Source organism: Henckelia pumila, chromosome 4, assembly GCF_033568475.1.
Source record: "Henckelia pumila isolate YLH828 chromosome 4, ASM3356847v2, whole genome shotgun sequence".
Lineage (NCBI taxonomy): Eukaryota > Viridiplantae > Streptophyta > Magnoliopsida > Lamiales > Gesneriaceae > Henckelia > Henckelia pumila.
Window position 1 is genome coordinate 130,409,604 of NC_133123.1, and position 6,000 is coordinate 130,415,603.

The window sequence follows — 6,000 nt, forward strand, 5'->3', positions numbered from 1 at the left end:
GTTTCTGCTGCTCTGTTCTTATTCTATTCAAATCAATCTTCACATTCTCTATCTTTTCTTGACTCATATCTGGTCTGATAGTTGATACTTCTGACATATCGTTTCAATATAAAGACAATTCTGTTTTTCTTATCAATCAATCATCAAAATATTGTCTCTATATATATCAGATAGCTGTCATAGGAATTATAGTAATCAAGTGGCACATAATCAATCAATTAGTAACGAATCTAGTACTATAGTTCTGAGCATATCCTCGGAAATCTGGATAATCACATTTGATAGTCCATTAATCGGAGGATGGTATAATGAAATCTCATACAACCAAACACTCAGAATATCTGACAATCAGTGCCACAATCTAGAAAACAAATCTAAAGTCTCTATCTCGACAATAGATTTCAATAATTCCTGTCATCTGATCATCTTGCTAAATTCATAACAAGTATCTCTTTATGTTTGTATCATATCTAATAAAACATATTCTTGAATCTGTCGAAATCTACGTCAATCTAAATCGCAAAATCATGACGATTTGAGTAGATTCGAACTCAATCTTTCGAAAAGTTGATCTTCTTTCAACTCTTATGTAACTAATCTGTTATAGACACCACTTGGGTTCTTCTTTTCTGCTTCTTTTACTGGAAATTTAGTATTGGTAATATCAATTGTGTCGTATCTGTTTTCCTTTCTTTCACCAATACTGATTTCCAGGTAATGAGTACATGTAAGTCATACATGTTTAGACAACTTAATGGATTTTCAATCTGTTGTCATATGTCTCTTTCAGAATCTGATATTCCATATCTAGAATATTTGGAATACTCAAACGATTATTCACCGCAAAATTTATCTGTTCTGATCTGCTGTCTTATCTCTTATCTTAATCTAGCATTCTCAATCAAATTTTCATTGCTTTATATAATATCCATGTTGCTTTTATCTTTCCAAACTAATTGAGTTTAGCTTGGATTGCAACAATTCTGATTGTTTGAGCATCTGTCTAGAAACTCAAGCACAAACATACAACAAGTACAGATGCTCAAACAATCAGAATTGTGAAACTCAAGCACAAACATACAACAAGTACAGATCTGTACTCAATCAATCAAGCAATTATCTAAAACCCATAAATCTTGCTGATGGTCTGAATCTTAATTTCTATCAGTTACAAGCCAAATACTTCAAGATACACTGAATAGACACATCAAATAATCAATAATTCTCACATTTCAAATCAAAGGAACTCGCTCAAGTCAAGGTCACCCAAAATCAAATATTCTGAATGACAAAATCTGCACAATGAAAACAACTCACTTGCATATCAAAACTTAAAGCGATTAAATCAAATCAGAATCTAGCAAATGAATAAGAGTCAATCAAACTCGATCGAGGTCGAATACAAAAACCTCATAATCGATAGCAAGAAAGTCAAGAATTGTGATTTCTATGATGTAATAGCTTCAGCAAAATTGAAGAGAAAGCTCAACTGTAACTGATTTTTCTTATTCTCTTATGGACATGAGTTCATTTATTAATTCTCAGCTGACAATAGTCGAATATAATTTTTTTCGACTTAACTTATTGTCATAGAATTAATCATCAATTCAGTACTAAATAACTCTTTTCTACTCAATCTTCTAGCTGTTTCTGGAGTTCGTCAGTTCAAGTAATGCTCTTCTATACGAGTTGTCATTAGACTTTCATACTAGACATTAATTTCTATAGAACTCCTTTCATTTCGTAGAAAAGTCGGAATATGTCTTCTGAATATTTCTGGATATTCTAACCACTGACATATCTGTCAATTCTAGGTTAGTTCTATACGAATTCAGTACATCGACTAAAATTCTTCCGACGTTTTCATCTTGGTATAACCAGTACCGAAATAAGATAAAGTTTATTTTCTAAAACTCATATCCAATAGATCAATACTCATTTCTATTGCTTAATCAGTGCACAGATTCAATCAGATGTTAACTGGTACTCAGTTATTGCTTTAATATCTATAATGCATGCTAGCTTAACATCTCACGCCTGATATAAGCACATTCAATCTTATTTCCTAAATTTTGTATTTCATCTTCTATGACTAATCTTGCAAATGTGTTCCATCTACTCAAAGGCAAAATCTCATCAAATACGATGAATAAAGGCTCATCAGATACAGATTGTAGCATAACAAATCACTGATCTATAAATGTATGCTATGCAATCAATATATAAGCGGTTAACTAGAATTAACTCACTTACCTGTAATATTCTTATCTGATACAACTTGAGCCTTATTTTCTTTATTGGCTTATTGCCTATGAAATTATCTGCCATGCAATTGTTCTCTTGATCTATTTCATCTAGGGGAGCTATGCTTATATTTCTTCATCTGCTGGCGTTTAGGCTAAATTGATCTTTGCTGATATTATCATTATCTCTTGCTTCATAGCTATACTACTATGGAAGTTGTAGTGGAGGTGGTTATAATAGTTTTTCACAATTACAGAGTCGTGAATAAAAATTCAACTCTGCCTCGTACTATTGGTTCGTGATTTCGTTATTCTATTACTGGCTTGAAATCAACTCATTAAAGTTGTTATGCTTCTATTCTGCAAAGTCTGCTTTTCTATCTTCTTTATCATATACGGAAAGAAACAATTCTGTTTACTTACCTGCCAAACATTTCAATACTTCTGCTCTTCCATAAGTTCTTCTGGCAACTTCACCAACTTCTTGCTAAGTCCTGGAGTTGATATAAATCAAGCTAATTCTATGTTTATCTGAATATTCTTCTCTTGAACAACTGATCCAGCTCTTCAAATCAACCCCTTTCTAGACATAGCATATTATGTATCTTTCTGAGTTGATGATTAATAGCTTTGGAGTTGTTCAACTAATATACTCCTCAGTGCAATCATCATATCGATCGGCTCAAAAACGTACCTCAACACTGTTCTGTTCTGTCTGCGGTTCTGTTCTATCTGAGGTTCTCATGCTATCTGTACAATCTGTCTTATTCAATAACAGAAGCAATATATATATTTCAGAGATTATAAAATAGCATTTCAGTATAACATACATATAATCTCATGCTTCTGAATAGAACACATGCTTACAATTTCTCATGCTTTTCAAATAATACATGCTTGCAACGAATTCATTTATTCTAATAAATTCAAGAAATCAGGCATACATATAAGCATATAAGGATGTAATTCTCATCTCAGTAAAGCAAGCAGTGTTCAATCAAGCAATCATAGTCGCATACAATTATGTAAAGCAAGTAAAACATACTCATGCAATACTATAAATGCATGCGACTCAATCTACCCAGCTCAACTTCTATCTTAGTCCAAGACTTTACGCTCTGATACCACCTGTTGTGGGGACCTCGGGTGCTAATCTCATCTTAAGGGGCAAATTAACATTTAATCATAAAGGAATCACACTTGAACGAATAAAATCAAAGACTGGATTTTTTTTTTTGTTTTTTTAAAGGGGCAGCTCACACACGGACCTTGGTCCGGACCCTGCATATAAAAGTCAGTCTTCTTAAGCTATCAATTTTGAAAAATGATATAATCTATCATATAAGCTATTCAACATGATCTATAAAATTGACATGCATTTAAACATCAATCTACATAGCTGTAGTACATGAAATCTCAAGTATAAGTCAATACTTGACAATAATAACAATATACAAAGGTGCTTGTTGTTCTAACATGTTTACCAAATTTATAAACTACATGTCATCTGCTTAAAAACCCGAGTCTCCACTTCTAATCTTTAAACTCGTGCAATCCAAGACAAGTCTGACTTGCTTATGCCCCAACCTGATGCAATGCACACATACAAACAAAGCAACAGCCGGATAACTCTGGTGAGAATAAATCTCAGTATGAACGACATGCATATACATCATTTAAACATATTAAATCTATATGCCAATTGAATCTTAAATATCAAATAATGTAATAACAGGTAAAACATGATAGTATATTCGTTCATCTATAATAAAATAATACCAAGCATATAAACTCATTCAAATCTTGAATGTCATATACGGACATGCTAGCATTTATAAACGCATATTCTACACCATAGAAATCTCTAGGTTAATGCATAAATGTAATGCATGTGCCAAGGAATAGGCTATCAAATCTGATATCAATAAATCGTAGTTCTGGGATCCCGGGGAAATAAAATCTTTAACCGACCACCGACTCTCCCAATCGAGGTGGTGTTAAATATCTCAATTTCCCTGACTTTGGTGCAACTATAGTGAGTCATCTAGCTCTGGAAATAAATCTATATTCCGTGCCATGAGTCATCTGAATCTGGAAGTAAATCTACATTCCATGCCACTCAACTACAGTTCTCCAAACGTCATCTGCACTCTAGGCCTTTCAACCCTCTGTGCTTTTCATGCTGGAGTTCAAGATGAATGCAACATAATCTGGATGCATCAAATCACACATAAGCTAAAACAACATCTTGAACACATCAATAATATAATCATATGATCATATAATCACTCAAGGATACCGACAAATCTGTAAGCATCACATGGAATACGTAAAACATGTTCAATACAAAACATAATATAAATCAAAGAAGACAAGTAAACATTTACATAAATATTCTGGGAATTCAAGAAGATATCTATCTTGAATAATTTATCCCATTTATGCAAACGTAAACAATAACATATATTAAACATGCATGTATATGATTTTAGGCAACTCGATAATCAGAAACAATCTCGAGTTATTCTGCCCATCTTATTAATGTCTATTCATACCTTTTCTTCTGAATCTGAAAAGCTCCAATTCTGGACAAATAACATCAAAGAACTTCTATCAAAATCTGCTCAAATCATTACAATCATTCAAGGCAAACTGGCTTCACACCTTCTTCAGTCTTTCTCGGTTCAACGACTACCTTCTCGAGCTCGCCGACTCCAAATCGATATGTTGCAATTCAAATCTGAAATGCATTGATATATACTTCAAGATGAGCTTTCAATATCATATTATTCTTATTTAGGATCAAACAATCTAATAACTTGATCCTGTGATCGGAATTCAAACCGATGGCGTAACGGATCGAATTTGATATTTCCAAAAGCATAACATCAATCTTATTACTCATCTCAACTCAATACCAACATCAATTCATCAGCACAATTTCGAAATCCCATAGCTAAAAATTTCATAATTTCGAAAATCATTTCATAATTCAAAAATATGCTCAAACGACGATCTTTTCTCGATCCGTCTTAGATATGCTATCGTCCTATATGCTAGAACATGTTTATACAATCAAATCTTAATTCTAACAACATCATAAAATTCAAACATGGTAGAACTTCATAAAACTTACGTCAAAACGTAGCACTCGGAGCTGTGATCGCAAATATATGTTTAATCGGAAATTCTACCGGGCGGATAAAAAGATATGGAAGCTTAAAAGATAAAAAATGGACTTGAAACCCTTGTTTCCCCATTCTCTCGTTTGCTTCTGCCCAATTCTGATTCTCACGTGTAATCTGATGAAAAATGGTGGAGAGAATATATATATAAGACAAATTGCACTTTAGTCCCTGAACTTTGGCATATTTGCAAATCAATCCCCGGACAAGCGATTTAATTTAATTTCAATTCTAAATAATTTAAGAATAATAGAATTTAATTCTAAACTCTAAATATTCTCAAATTAAATATTTTTGGATTAAAATTAAATCATTTCGAACCTTATCGCATTTTAGTCCTTGAACTGCTCAATATTCGCAAATTGGCCCTTGCTCGGATTTCATCCTCAAATTAAATCCGTGATATTTATAATCTTGGAATTTACATCTTAAATTCCATAAATATCAATTCAAATATTTTTAATCTTTTAATTTAATAATTCCGGATATTAAAATCTTAAAATTCGAAAATCCTCAAATTAAATAGTTTTGACCCGAAATTAAAATCTCTAATTTCCATAAATTCTTAAATT